Below are 16,726 nucleotides of genomic sequence, written 5' to 3'. Positions count from 1 at the left end.
GAAATAAGTTTCTGTTGTTTATAAGCTAACCAGTTTATACCATTTTGTTATAATGGCCCAACTGTAGTATTACAGTAACTATTTTGTTACAAGTAGTAAATAAACTTCAATTAATTCAGTAAAACATGTATTATTTGGATTTTATTAACATGAAACAATTCACTATTTGGTTTTGTATTAAACAGATATTGTTGTTTTGTCTATCATTCATTTCCCTTTATTAATAAGCATCACCTATTTTTATCTGTAAATCTACCTGGCCTTCATTCAAAGTCCTTGTAGTCTGAATTAAACTCTACCTCCAAGAATGTCATACGGGCCAGGGCAAATCAATATAAGTATTCCTACCTCTGGCAAAAGAATTGCTTTCAAGTACAAATGTGTGACCTAATTCTGTCTAATAAAGATTCACTCTGGTAATTTGAACTGCTGAGAAAAGTGAATTCTTATTCTCAGAATTTTAAGTCAGTAAGCTATATTTTTAAGCCTGGAAATCCTAGTATCCATCTTGTTACCTTTTGAGTACTTTGCATGCAGCAGATACTAAAGAAATCTGAGATATAGAGTGAGAGATTCCCAATGATCTGGGTCCAGTACACCTGAAGCAGTGTTGTAGACATTGCCAGACCATTTCCCATTGTCTATTTCAGCTTTCTTTCATTGTATTCAAACCATGTCATTTTTGTGGAACTGACTGACTATAAACGAATTTTGAAGAATGGACTGTGATTGTCCCATGCCACCAAGTTTAATTATATTCCACAAGCCACAATGACTGGCTCACAGATGGATATTTGGCCCAGAATTAAATTAATCAATAGATAGCATCTTTTTGTTCACAGTGATTGACTCGTTATTAGAAAAATGTCATAATTTGATCCCAACATATTAGATTTTAGGAATTTGGATAAAATTTGTGGGAAAATAAGTTATTTCTTCCTCTTAGACATTCAGTGTATCAGTGTGAGGCTTGGATTTGCTTCAGGCATTTGGCCAGCACTATGAGCCTCAACTTCAGGATAAATCTGACATATGGCAATCAGAGAAAGAAAATCACACAGAAAGGAAGCCAGAACCCCAACAAATATGTTCCTCCCTACTAATGGATTTTTTAATTAAATGAACTAATAAACTGATAGGCTTCTTGAAATATCTTAAGTTGGGTTTTCTCCTTGAAATACCCAAAAGTATTCAAGTTGACATACTTGTTCTACTCCTGGGCTTTTAGGTTATATAAACCAAGTAATCTCCTTTATTTGTTTAAGGTAATTTAGACTGACTTTTGTCATTTGCAAGTGGGAAAACACAGAGTAATGCAAACAATTGTTTTGGGCTTCAGACATATGTATAAATCTTCTAACCAGGTCATTCATACACACAGACAGATGATGGATAGATACTAATTTTTAAGCATGGTGACATACTAGCTTTCTCTCATTTCTATTCTAAAAGAAAAGGGTTGTTTTCAAGCAATAGGTCATTCCTTAAAAGAAACAGCATGTCTGCACATACTTCAAAAATATGTTCTTAAAAGCACTATATTTTTAATTTTAATTTTAACAAGCTTTTAATTTGAAACCCTGAGAACTCATTTAATTAATTCTCAAGAAAAAAACATAAACATAGTTTTATATTAATCAGTAGAGACAAAGCACAATCCTTCCATGTCGAGACGTTATTTTATATATCAAGTACATGAGCTGCTCCTAGTTTCCAAGAATAATCCATCTACCTGAACTCAGGTTCCCATTTCCTTGTTCCTTCAGAGGAAATTTCTTCCAGTTGTCCCTCTTTCCAGTCTTCAACACAGCAACCAGATTTCTAAAACACAAATCAGATGATACATTCCTCTACTCAAAATGTTTTCATGTCTTCTCATGAGTATACTTTCTCATAAGAAGAGTATACCCCTTAAGCATGGCATTCAAGGGCCTTCCTTAACTGGCCCTGCTGACTTAACTATGCACTTTTACAACTCCCTATTCCCAATTACCAGATTTGTGTTTTAGAAATACTGAACCATAAACACGTTTCCAAACATGGCTTGTCCTTTCCAGCCTCCTTGCCTTTACAAGTGTTGTTCCCTTTGTCGTCTTTCAATGATGCAAAGAACTGAACCTATACATCCTTCCAGTCTTATCTCAAAAATTATCCTTTCAATGTAAATTTTCCAATGCTACCACCACACTTTGTATGTACCTTTATTATAGTATATATTAATGAGAAAATATTTATTTAACAGAAGCTATTAATCTATTTGACTGGCTAAAAAGATTAATCAAGTTCACAGATATTTTTTGTCTACATAGTATTTCTTGACATAATAAAATTGAAATGTTTTCAATTTTCAAGTCTCTCATTGTAATTTTCTTTAGTGCAGATTGATTTTAATGTATTTTTTTAGCTTTAAAGAACAGGAACAGGTCCAAAAATCTAGCATGTGATAATAAATTATTCTATGATAGAAAATGTTCCATACATTATAGATCTAACAAAATCAAAAGGATAATTAGAAAAAGAACAGATCAACAAAGCTAGCATGTCTGATTAAATGCCATTTTAATAAGAAATAAGTCCAGGCTATTTTACTTTTCTTGAGTCAGGTTAATAGTATGCATACTCAAGTGTAAAATTCTTACATTAAAAACATCCACCATAATAATGAGCAGACAAGCCATAGACTGAGATAAGAAGCAAATGATCCAATTAAAAAATGAGCAAAAAATCTGAACAGATACCTCAGCAAAAAAGATATGTACTTGTAAACAAGCATATAAAAAGATGTTCCATATCACATGGCATTAGGAAACCAGAGAATTGCAAATTAGAATAACAGTGAGACACTTCTTACCTATTAGAATATCCAAAACCCTTTGTTAGTTGTATTGCTAGGTATTTTACTCTCTTTGTAGCAATTGTGAATGGGAGTCTGCTCATGATTTGGCTCTCTGTTTGTCTGTTATTGGTGTATAGGAATGCTTGTGATTTTTACACACTGATTTTGTATCCTGAGACTCTGTTAAAGTTGCTTATCATCTTAAGGAGATTTGGGGCTGAGATGATGGTGTCTTCTAAATATACAATCATATCATCTGCAAAGAGGAAAAGAGGAAGTCAAATTGTCTCTAATTGAATACACTTCATTTCTTTTTGTTGCCTGATTGCTCTGGCTAGAACTTCCAATACTATGTTGAATAGGAATGATGAGAGAGGGTATCCTTGTCTAGTGCCAGTTTTCAAAGGAAATGCTTCCAGTTTTTGCCCATTTAGTGTGATATTGGCTATGGATTTGTCATAAATAGCTTTTATTATTTTGAGATACATTCCATCATTACCTAGTTTATTAAGAATATTTAGCATAAAGGGCTGCTGAATTTTGTTGAAGGCCTTCTCCGCATCTATAATCACGTGGTTTTTGTCTTTGGTTCTGTTTATGTGATGGATTATGTTTATAGATTTGCAGATGTTGAGCCAGACTTGCATCCATGGGATGAAGCTTACTGGATCATGAAGGATATGCATTTTGATGTGTGGTTGCATTTAGTTTGCCAGTATTTTATTAAAGATTTTTGCCTCAATGTTCATCATGGATATTGGCCTGAAATTTTTTAGTTGTGTCTCTGCCAGGTTTTCATATCAGGATGATGTTGGTCTCATAAAATGAGTTGGGGGGATTCCCTCTTTTTGTATTGTTTGGAATAGTTTCAGAAGGAATGATACCAGCTTCTCTTTGTACGTCTGGTAGAATTAGGCTGTGAACCCATCTGGACCTGGAGTTTTTTTGGTTGGTAGGCTATTAATTGCTGCCTCAACTTCAGACCTTGTTATTGGTCTATTTAGGGTTTCAACTTCTTCCTGGTTTAGTCTTGGAAGGGTGAAAGTGTCCAGGAATTTATCCATTTCTTCTAGATTTACTGGTTTATGCGCATACGTTGTTTGTAGTAATCTTTGATCATAGTTTGTATTTCTGTAGAATCGGTGGTGATATCCCTTTTATCATGTTTTTATTGCATCTATTCTTCTCTCTTTTCTATTAATCTGGATAGTGGTCTGTTTTGTTGATCTTTTCAAAAAAACCAGCTTCTGGATTTATTCATTATTTGAAGGGCTTTTTATGACTCTATCTCTTTCACTTCTGCTCTGATCTTAGTTATTTCTTGTCTTCTGCTAGATTCTGAATTTGTTTGATCTTGCTCCTCTAGTTCTTTTAATTTTGACTATAGGGTGTAGATTTTAGATCTTTTCTCACTTCTCATACGGGCATTGAGTGCTATAAATTTCTCTCTAGAAATTGCTTTAAATATGTCCCAGGTATTCTGGTACATTGTGTCTTCATTCTCATTGGTTTTGAAGAACATCTTTATTTCTGCCTTCATTTCATTATTCATTCAGTAGTCATTCAGGAGCAGGACATAAAGGATCTCTTCAAGGATAGCTATAAACCACTGCTCAAGGAAATAAGAAAAGATACAGACAGATGGAAAAACATTCTATGCTCATGGTTAGGAAGAATCAATATCATGAAAATGAGCACACTGCCAAAAGTAATTTATAGATTCAATGATATCCCCATCAAGCCACCATTGACCTTCTTCACAGGACTGGAAAAGATCACTTGAAACTTAATATGGAACCAGAAAAAGAGCCTGCATAGCCAATACATTCCTAAGCAAAAAGAACAAAGCTGGAGGCATCATGCTACCTGACTTCAAAATATATTACAAGGCTTCAATAATCAAAACAGCATGGTACTGATACCAAAACAGAGAGATAGACCAATGGAATAGAACAGAGGACTCAGAAGTAACACCAAACACCTACAACATATGATTTGACAAACCTGACAAAAACAAGCAATGGGGAAATGATTTCCTGTTTAATAAATGCTGTTGGGAAAACTCACTAGCCATGTGCAGAATGCTGAAACTGGACCCCTTCTTTACACCTTATACAAATACAATACCAATGGAACAGAACAGAGGCCTTGGAAGTAATGCCACACACCTACAACCATCTGATCTTTGACAAACCTGACAAAAACAAGCAATGGGGAAAGGATTCCCTGTTTAATAAATGATGCTGGGAAAACTGGCTAGCCATGTGCAAAAAACTGAAACTGGACCCGTTCTTTAAATCTTATACAAAAATTAACTCCAGATGGATTAAAGATTTAAACTAAGACCTAACACCATAAAAACCCTAGAAGAAAACCTAGGCAATAGCATTCAGGACATAGGCATAGGCAAGAACTTCCTGACTAAAACACCAAAAGCAATAGTAACAAAAGTCAAAATAGACAAATGGGATCTTATTAAACTTAAGAGCTTCAGCACAGCAAAAGAAATAATCATTAGAGTGAACTGGCAACCAACAGAATGGGAAAAATCTTGCAAGCTACCTATTTGACAAAGGGCTAATATCCAGAATCTACAAAGAACTAAAACAAATATACAAAAAAATTCAAAAAGTGGGCAAAAGATATGAACAGACACTTTCAAAAGAAGACATTTTTGTGGCCAACAAACATACGAAAAAATGCTTATCCTAAGTATCAGTATGGTTCATGCATGAAAAAAAAATGCTCATCATGAGTGGTCATTAGAGAAGTACAAATCAAAACCACACTGAGATACCATCTCATGCCAGTTAGAATGGTGATCGTTAAAAAATCTGGAGACAACAGATGGTGGAGAGGGTGTGGAGAAAAAGGAATGCATTTACACTGCTGGTTGGAACGTAAATTAGTTCAACCATTGTGGAAGACAGTGGGGCAATTCCTCAAGGATCTAAAAATAGGAAAACCATTTGACCCAGCAATCTCATTACTGGGTATATACCCAAAGGATTTTAAATCATTCTAATATAAAGACACATACACACTTATGTTCACTGAGGCACTGTTTACAATAGCAAAGACTTGGAAACAACCCAAATGCCCATCAAAGATAGACTGGATAAAGAAAATGTGGCACATATACACCATGGAATATTATGCAGCCATAAAAAAGGATGAGTTCATGTCTTTCGCAGGGACATGGATAAATCTGGAAACCATCATTCTCAGCAAACTGACACAAGAACAGAAAACCAAATACTGCATGTTCTCAATCATAAGTGGGTGTTGAACAATTAGAACACATGGAAACAGGGAGGAGAATATCACACACTGGGGTCTGGTGGAGGGCAGAGGGCTAAGGGAGGGATTGCAGGGGGTGGGGAGATTAGGGAGGGATAACATTAGGGGAAATACCTAATGTAGGTGATGGGGTGATGGAGGCAGCACACCACCATTGCATGTGTATACCTATGTAACAATCCTGCAAGATCTGGACATGTACCCCAGAACTTAAAGTAAAATAAGAATGATCCTTAATGGAAGCTACTAACTTTGAATGAGATTGATGTGTCAATGTAGGGTCATTCATTGTGAAAAATACACTAATCTGCTGCAGGATGTTAATAACGAAGAAGACTGTGCCTGTGTGGAGAAGCGAGTATATGGGAAATCTCTGTCATTTGTATTTATTTTTGCATTAACCTAAAGCTACTCTTTAAAAAGTGTATTTTTAAAAATTCAAATAGAATTTATGTTGAAGCTTACAAGTTTAGAAAGTGTATTTTTAAAAATTCAAATAGAATTTATGTTGAAGCTCACAAGTACCAGTAAATATAGGTAATAAAATCAGGCCCCATTTATACTTCTAAAAATCTAAAATTCCATAATTTTTGTTCAAATGAAAAATCACTGCAGAATTAATCTAAAAATAATGTTTGTGCAACCCATCAGTCCTCATATATCAGTATCAAACAATCATGGTTACATTTCTAAGCACATGCTTATGGAAATATACCACACAAAAATTATTTAGTATTAGTGACTACTATAACAGTTATAGAATGGCTGAGTTGTAAACTATATTGAGTAGTAATTAATCTATTGTCAAGAACTGTAAAGGATCTCAGATTTTATCCTTCTTGCAAGCTAACAAGTGATAAAGTTTTATGGATGCTGACACAAGACATAATACTCCTGGCATTTGTGAAGTATGAATTATTACACACAGCATTACCAGTATCTCCAGTAACGACATTCCTGTACTGTTTCCCTAAACCATAATTCCCAAAGAGCTGTATGAAGTAAGTCAGATGAAACTAACAGGCAGTATGTTGAGTTTGGGAGCAAAACTCTGAGCTTAGGACTTGAGTACTTGATAAAGAGTACTGAGCATGTTTGATGTTTGTTCTGGAGGAAGGCATTGCCTTTATTTTACTAGACAGTAATCATATTTGTGTATTGTTCCAGAAGGAGATCCTATCTGTATCTTCCAAGATGGTTTGCTATACAAACATTTTAGAAAAGATAGCAAGGATCAAAGGGCAGATATGTAGCAATGTGAGATATTCATGGAGAATTGTCCCCTAACTTCTGTAAACATCTGGATATTTTTTACTCTTTTAAAAATTAAACTACAGTGTGCCAACCAAAATTCAATTTCTATATCAGGCTATTAAAATAAAGTTTTAAGGAAGAGTGTTTCATTTATTTCTCTTTTTATGAGATTTAGTTTTATTTATCAGATACTTTTGACATTTCATTTGTCATTGAAATATAATTTCTGCATATCCAAGGGTTTGAGAATCACTGAAATTCACTTTAAATGTTAAACCACAGGGGCTGAAGGTACCTGATACTATTTACAATTAGAGATTCAGAACAGCTACACATGAACAAATGTTTAAGCACTCACAAAGGTGAAAAATGACTTTGATCTAAAATGAGTTATTTTTATTTTATTACACAACAGTGCAAAGTAGCCTCAAGGTGAACTTTGCATCTATTTGGAAAATTAGATTGTAGTGTCATTATGTCTCAATGTAACCTCATGAAATCTGAGAATATATTTTATTCTCTCAAACTGAACATATTAGCATTAGAATTTCCTACAAGGTGAAAGCTGAAAAGTTTATCATTGAGTCCAAATTCATGCTTTATTCTTAACAACTTCATTCTGTACAACAGAGTGAACTGAATATCACTGAGACAGAGTAAAATAAAATTACAAAAAATTTTCAAATAAAAACCCACCAAAATTGGTTTATATACCTTTTAGATGTTTCAGAATATCAGCACACTAAAATAATTGAGCTTTTAACCATATCAGAAATAAGTCATCTTGTGCAACTTATAGCAAAAACTGTAACCAGTTTGGGGGAAAGGAAAGACAAAACCAAAAAATGAATCCATTATAAGCAAAGGAAACTCTAACCTCCAAGAGAAATATCAAAAGAAAAATAGATACATTTTTTCCAGAAGTAACACTTTTTTCCTAAAACAATGGATTACTTTTAAAAATAGGGATTCCAGATAAAGGAACAGGCTCTTCAAATCATAAAATATGACTTCAATTGGACAACAATATAGTTTTTGATAATTGGACATTATTGAAACCATGGTACGTCTTAGCTATAGTAGCAAATAACAAGAAAATGGGGTTTTTGATTTTTATCCAAATGTCTACAGTCACAAAGAGAAAAAACTTAAAATACAGCACTGTCTCAAGGAATTTATAATTTGCTTTTGAAATATCAGCATGTATATAAGAAAAAAAAAAGCCAACAATACAATGCTGGTTAACTCACTTTTCTTCTTTCCTTGAAATTATACTTTTCTACTTCAGTGTATTGATGTATGTACTTGCCTGTGATGGTTAATACTGAGTGTCAGCTTGATTGGATTGAAGGATGCAAAGCATTGATGCTAGGTGTGTCTTTGTGGGTTTTGCCAAAGGAGATTAACATTTGATTCAATGGGCTGAGAAAGGCAGACCCACCCTTAATCTCGGTTGGCACCATCTCATCAGCTGCCAGCACAACCAGGATATAAAGCAGGCATTAAAACATGGCAAGGCTACACTGGCTTAGCCTCCCAGCCTACATCTTTCTCCTGTGCTGGATGCTTCTGCCTTCAAACATTGGACTCCAAGTTCTTCAGCTTTGGGACTAAAACTGGCTTCCTTGCTCTTCAGTTTGCAGATGGCCTATTGTGGGACCTTGTGATCATGTGAGTTAATACTACTTAATAAACTTCCTTTTCAAGTTCTTAATAACTTACAAAGAGACTTAGACTCCCACACAATAATAGTGGGAGATTTTAACACCCTATTGTCAATATTAGACAGATCAACCAGACAGAAAATTAACAAGGATATCCAGGACTTGAACTCAGACCTGGAACAAACAAACCTAATAGACATTTACAGAACTCTCCACCCCAAGTCCACAGAATATACATTCTTCTCAGCACCACATCACACCTACTCTAAAACTGACCACATAACTGGAAGCAAATCACTCCTCAGCAAATGCGAAAGAACGGAAATCATAACAAACAGTCTCTCAGACCACAGTGCAATCAAGTTAGAACTCAGAATTCAGAAACTAACTTGGAACCGCACAGCCTTATGGAAACCGAAGAACTTGCTCTTGAATGTTGAATGGATAAACAATGAAATGAAGGCAGAAATAAAGACATTCTTCGAAACCAACGAGAATGAAGACACAACATACCAGAATCTCTGGGGCACATTTAAAGCAGTCTCTAGAGGAAAACATATAGCAATGAGTGCACGCATGAGAAGAAAGGAGAGATCTAAAACTGACACCCTACCATCAAAATTGAAAGAGCTACAGGAGCAAGATCAAAAAAACTCAAAACCGAGCAGAAATAAAAAAAGACAGGAAATAACTAAGATCAGAGCAGAACTGAAGGAGATAGACACACAAAAAACCCTTCAAAAAATCAATAAATCCAGGAGCTGGTTTGTCAAAAAGATCAACAAAATAGACCACTAGCCACATTAATAAAAAAGAAAAGAGAGAATAACCAAATTAATGCAATAAAAAATGATAAAGAGGACATCACCACAAATTCCACAGAAATTCAAACCATCATCAGAGATTATTACAAACAACTCTATGCACATAAACTAGTAAACCTGGAAGAAATGGATAAATTCCTGGACACTTGCCTCCTCCCAAGCCTAAACCAGGAAGAAGTCGAAACACTGAATAGACCAATAACAAGGTCAGAAGTTGAGGCACCAATTCAGAGCCTACCACCCAAAAAAAGCCCAGATCCAGAAGGGTTCACAGCCGAATTCTACCAGCCTTACAAAGAGGAGCTGGTACCATTCCTTCTGAAACTATTCCAAATAATCCAAAAAGAGGGAATCCTTCCCAAATCATTTTATGAGGCCAACATCATCCTGATACCAAAACCTGGTAGAGACTCAACAAGAAAAGGAAAACTTCAGGCCAATATCCATGATGAATACAGATGCAAAAATCTTCAATAAAATACTGGCAAGCTAATTGCAACAGCACATCAAAAAGCTTATCCACCATAATCAAGTAGGCTTCATCCCAGGGATACCAGGCTGGTTCAACATACACAAGTCCATAAACGTAATTCACCACATAAACAGAACCAAAGACAAAAACCACATGATTATCTCAATTGATGCAGAGAAGGCCTTTGACAAAATTCAACAGCCCTTTATGCTAAAAACCCTCAATAAACTAGGTATTGATGGAACGTATCTCAAAATAATAAAAGCTATTTATGACAAACCAACAGTCAATATCATACTGAATGGGCAAAAACTTGAAGCATTCCCTTTGAAATCTGGCACTAGACAAGGATGCCCTCTCTCACCACTTCTATTCAATATAGTACTGGAAGTTCTAGCCAGAGCAATCAGGCAAGAAAAAGAAATAAAGGGTATTCAAATAGGAAAGGAGGAAGTCAAATTGTCTCTATTTGCAGATGACATGGTTGTATATCTAGAAGACCCCATCGTCTCAGCCCAAAGTCTCCTGAAACTGATAAGCAACTTCAGCAAAGTCTCAGGATACAAAATCAACGTGCAAAATTCACATGCATTCCTATACACAAATAACAGACTTAAAGAGAGCCAAATCAAGAATGAACTGCCATTCACAATTGCTACAAAGAGAATAAAATACCTAGGAATGTAACTAACAAGGAATGTAAAGGACCTCTTCAAGGAGAACTACAAACCACTGCTCAACAAAATAAGAGAGGACACAAACAGATGGAGAAACATTCCGTGTTCATGGTTAGGAAGAATCAATATCGTGAAAATGGCCATACTGCCCAAAGTAATTTACAGATTCAACGCTATCCCCATCAAGCTACCAAGGACCTTCTTCACAGAACTGGAAAAAACCCCTTAAACTTCATATGGAACCAAAAGACAGCCTGCATAGCCAAGTCAATTCTAAGCAAAAAGAACAAAGCAGGCGGCATCAGACTACCGGACTTCAAACTATACTACAAGACTGTAGTGATCAAAACAGCATGGTACTGGTACCAAAACAGAGATATAGACCAATGGAACAGAACAGAACCCCAGAGGCAACACAACATATCTACAACCATCCGATCTTTGACAAACCTGACAAAAACAAGCAATGGGGAAACGATTCCCTGTTTAATAAATGGTGTTGGGAAAACTGGCTAGCCATGTGCAGAAAGCAGAAACTGGACCCCTTCCTGACACCTTACACTAAAATTAACCCCAGATGGATTAAAGAATTAAACATAAGACCGAACACCGTAAAAACACTAGAAGAAAATCCAGGCAAAACCATTCAGGACAAAGGCGTAGGCAAGGACTTCATGACCAAAACACCAAAAGCATTGGCAACAAAAGCCAAAATAGACAAATGGGACCTAATCAAACTCCACAGCTTCTGCACAGCAAAAGAAACAGTCATTAGAGTGAATCGGCAATCAACAGAATGGGAAAAAATTTTTGTAGTTTACCCATCTGACAAAGGGCTGATATCCAGAATTTACAAAGAACTAAAACAGATGTACAAGAAAAACACAAACAAGCCCATTCAAAAGTGGGCAAAGGATATGAACAGACACTTTACAAAAGAAGACATACATGAGGCCAACAAACATATGAAAAAATGCTCATCATCACTGGTCATGAGAAATGCAAATCAAAACTACATTGAGATACCATCTCATCCCAGTTAGAATGGTGTTCATTAAAAAATCTGGAGACAACAGATGCTGGAGAGGATGTGGAGAAATAGGAACACTTTTACACTGTTGGTGGGAATGTAAATTAGTTCAACCATTGTGGAAGACAGTGCAGCGATTTCTTAAGGACCTAAAAATAGAAATTCCATTTGACCCAGCAATCCCATTACTGGGTATATATCCAAAGGATTATAAATCGTTCTACTATAAGGACACATGCACACGAATGTTCATTGCAGCACCGTTTACAACAGCAAAGACCTGGAACCAACCCAAATGCCCATCAATGATAGACTGGACAGGGAAAATGTGGCACATATATACCATGGAATATTACACAGCCATCAAAAACGATGAGTTCATGTCCTTCGTAGGGACATGTATGAACCTGGAAGCCATCATTCTCAGCTAACTGACACAGGAGCAGAAAATCTAACACCGCATGTTCTCACTCATAGGTGGATGTTGAACAATAAGAGCACATGGACACAGGGAGGGGAGCACTACACTCTGGGGTCTGTTGGAAGGAAATAGGGGAGGGACAGTGGGGGTGGGAAGTTGGGGGGGAATGGCATGGGGAGAAATGCCAGGTATAGGTGAGGGGGAGGAAGGCAGCAAATCACACTGCTACGTGTATACCTATGCAATTATCTTGCATGTTCTTCACATGTACCCCAAAACCTAAAATGCAATAAAAAAATAAAAAATAAACTTCTCTTCTCTTTATGTATATACATATTTATCCTATTATTTCTATCCCTCTAGAGAACCCTAATCCACTGTCCCTATTACTAAACCATAAGCTTTTTTTTCCTTAATGTAGATGGCTCCTTTTTAAGTGTTCAGGGTAGGAATCACATAAGTGTATTAGCTTATGTAAGTAATGGAAGCCGAATCACTTGAATCCCTTAGTCTTACCTTGTCAGAATCAGACTTATCATCCAAACCTTCCTAATTATATGAAGAACCCATGATTAGCTTAAGAACTAAGTTAAACTAATTTAAGTTGGGTTTATGCTACTTGCAACTAAAAGTGTATTAGTACAATTAGAATCTGGTATAGTAATTTTTACATGTTTACCACGTATCAAAAAGTGAATCATCATCACTTGTATGCAAGTATAATTAATTATGTATCTCTCTTCCAAAATCCACATACAGTAAAATTATACCAGTATCTTGAAATCAGCCATGGTGTGATATTTACACCACAGAAAGTGGTAAATGCTTCAAACTAGGCCCTTCTCACCTTTTCCTGACAATCATTTATTCAATATTTACAAAAACACCAAGGGATATAATCAACAGAATCATGCCTCCCAGGTGGATTCATTTAGCTTTATCATCCAGCATGTAGCTTTTAAAAATTGAAGATCTACTAATAATGCTAATTTTCCTCATCTGGAGATATTTTAAAACTCTTTGGCTTTAATTATAAATTATATTTATGCAAGTAAACCCTAAAACCAAATTTGACTTGATGGGAAAATATTCAGAATAATTTATGAAGTTACAATTTCAAGCAACTTTGTGTACACTGGAATGAAGCAGGGCTTCTGGGGATCTTAATAAAGATAAAGCACTTATTTGGCTTTTACTACCAAGGAGACCAGCAGCTGTTATTACTAATAATACTTATCTAATTTTAATTACCCTCTTCTTAATCAGTTTCACCTATGATTATATATTTTACTCGGCTTGTGAACTTTTCTCTGCATCTTCTCTTCACATTTTTAAATCTCTTTGTGTTAGAAGTTTTTGTTTTTTTCACTCTCCATGGCTCAATAATATCTCAAAGCCACTCTACTTTTGCTTCTCTGTTTGAACATGTTTATGTTTCTAAGAAGGGCTTGAGTTAATGTTGTTTTTTGCTTATCTCTAATGATATCTGAAAATACCAAAATCTGAATAATAATTGTAATTTTAATGACACTTTATAAATACACAGTAAGAAATATTCTATCTTGGCCAGGTATGGTGTCTCATGCCTGTAATCCCAGCACTTTGGAAGGCCAAGGCAGGCAGATCACTTGAAGTCAGGAGTTTGAGACCAGGCTGGGCAACAGGGTGAAACCCGTCTCAACTAAGCATACCAAAAATTAGCTGAGCATGTAGCAGGCACCTGTAATCCCAGCTACTCAGGAGGGATGGCCAAGATAATTGCTTGAACTGCGGAGACAGAGGTTGCAGTAAGCCAAGATTGTGCCATTGCACTCTAAGCTAGGCAATGGGAACAAAAACTGTCTCAAAAAAAAAGAAAAAAGAAAAGAAAAGAAAAAAGAAGAGAAAATAAATATTCTATCTCAATAAATAAAATTATTTCAATTGCATTTACTATGCCATTATGTGCTTGCCTCTATGTTAAGCACAGGCAAACTAAAAAGCAATGCTTGCTGTCTTTTTCTAAAGAAAAATAATACAGATTCATAAATGTGCTGTTAAAATACTGTCTGAGAAGAGCTTTCTGGTAGTATGTACACAGTGCACCTAAGAGAAAGCACAACAAATCAGGAATTAAGAAGGTCAGTTGGGGGGAAATGGCGGAGGGATGGTGGGGGTGGGGAGCTGGGGAGAGATAGCAAGGGGAGAAATGCCAGATGTAGGTGATAGGGAGGAAGGCAGCAAATCACACTGCCACGTGTGTACCTGTGCAACAATTTTGCATGTTCTTCATATGTACCCCAAAACCTAAAATGCAATAAAATAAATAAATGGAAAAAAAAAAGAAGTCAGGAAAGATTTAAGGAAATACTGCTGATGTCTTAGCTGAAATACGATGAAGAAGGAGCTATCCAAGAAAAGGATGTAATGTGAAGAAAAAAAAATGTCCTATGTAGAGAGATGATCATATGCAAATGCATCAAGTTTAGACAATGGCTAAACTTGAGTAATGTATGTGTGAGGACTGGTAAGGACAAGGCAGCAGACAAAGATTTGTGATCTGTGTGATCTGGAAAATTCCTTTTTATCTTACTTAGTCTTTTCTATGCCATTTACCTATCCACAAGCAACTAAATCACCCAAGGATTGATTTTTCCATTTATTGATGATTTGCCTTGGGCCCTTTTCTTTTTACTATCCCTCTGAATATTTATTCATGAATTATTCTCTCTCCCTCTCCCCCATCTTTCTGCATACAACTGCCACCTTTTCTCTCTTGCAACACCTCACTGTTAATACATAATTTCTCATCATTGCCAGGGCAGAACAGTACGGCTTGATCTAGACTTAAAATGTGTTTCAAATAATCTTACATTTTTATTATATATTATTATTTACCTGTGCATAGTTTACCTAGGAAAATTTAATTCTAAAGTCTAGAACATCACACATCACGGGAGGCAACCATTTTTCCACTTTGCCTATAAAAGTTTGGAAAACAAATTGACAGTCACTGTTACATGAATATGTAATGCATGCCTTTAGTGGGCAACGTTGGATCAGTTTCTCCAAGCAGGTCTACCTTATCCAGAGAATTGCCCTCAGTTGAACAGAAGTCTGCTCCCCAAGAGTTTATGCTATTATGCCTAATAGCCAGCACTCAATGGTTGACTGATGACTGATGTGGAGTTAGAAAAGGCAGGGCCTCTTCCTCAGATGGCACTAATTTGAGATGCGATTTCTACCCCAGAACACAACATTGTTTAATCTTGTACTACTGTCCTTTTCCTCATTCCCTTTCTCTTGAGAGTTCTCAGTAAATCCTTTCACAGGATCCTCTTACTTCGCCTCTGCTGCTAGAAAACTTGACTGGAGACAGGTTTTCTACACAGGTTTTCTACCTACACTTTCTCTTAAAATGTAGGGCCAGAAGTTTGAAAATTTGACATCCCAAGACCCTACATGCTGATGTCAAAAGAGCACCAACACAGCAGGCATCAGGACATCAGATGCATTCTTATAATCATAGAGAAGGCAAATAATATTTGAAAAATATGGAGTCTTTAAAAAATGAACACAAATGAGGATTTTAGTGTGTCTTCTTCTTCTATGCCTACTTTATGAAAACTCTGATGTATTCCAGTGTGACATTGTGAGCTACGGATCCTGTGGTATAATCTATTCCCCTCTGCTAAGACTTAGTTAGCATGTGACAGAATATTCCAGAAAGACTTTAAAAAGTTCTGTGCAAAACCTGGCCACACTGAGAAAACTACCTTAACTTTCAGCCAGAGGTTTGGACTTGCCTTATACTTGTGGGTTTTGTTTTAAAATTTTCCTACTTTTTATGATATCATGTCAATCCCTACTCAGCCAATTAAGACACCCCAAACACCTACTTTGTGAGATACTGTGTAGATTCAGTTTTCTTATGTTTTAGATATATTAGCTTTTCTAAGCTGCTCTTCTACTTCACCCACTACTTCTGCTCCCAAAAGATATGGCTTTGAGATTTTACTGTTAGTGAACTTCTCACAAAGGAAGTTAGAAAATGTTAAACATTTAAATTTCCAAATTATTTTTCACATACTTTAGGATAGTAAGTTTGGATTTACCTCAAACCTACATATTTTGTAAGTTTTCTATACTAATAAGCTCTCTCCAATAGAACTTTATGAGATGATGGAGATTTCTATGTATGTTAAATATGATGACATGTAGCATAGCCACCCATAGCTATTAAATATTTAAAATGTGGCTAAAAACTAC

This window comes from Cebus imitator, unplaced genomic scaffold, assembly GCF_001604975.1.
Source record: "Cebus imitator isolate Cc_AM_T3 unplaced genomic scaffold, Cebus_imitator-1.0 Scaffold465, whole genome shotgun sequence".
Taxonomy (NCBI): Eukaryota; Metazoa; Chordata; class Mammalia; order Primates; family Cebidae; genus Cebus; species Cebus imitator.
The sequence above is the reverse complement of the archived record's forward strand: the minus strand, read 5'-3'. Positions refer to the sequence as shown.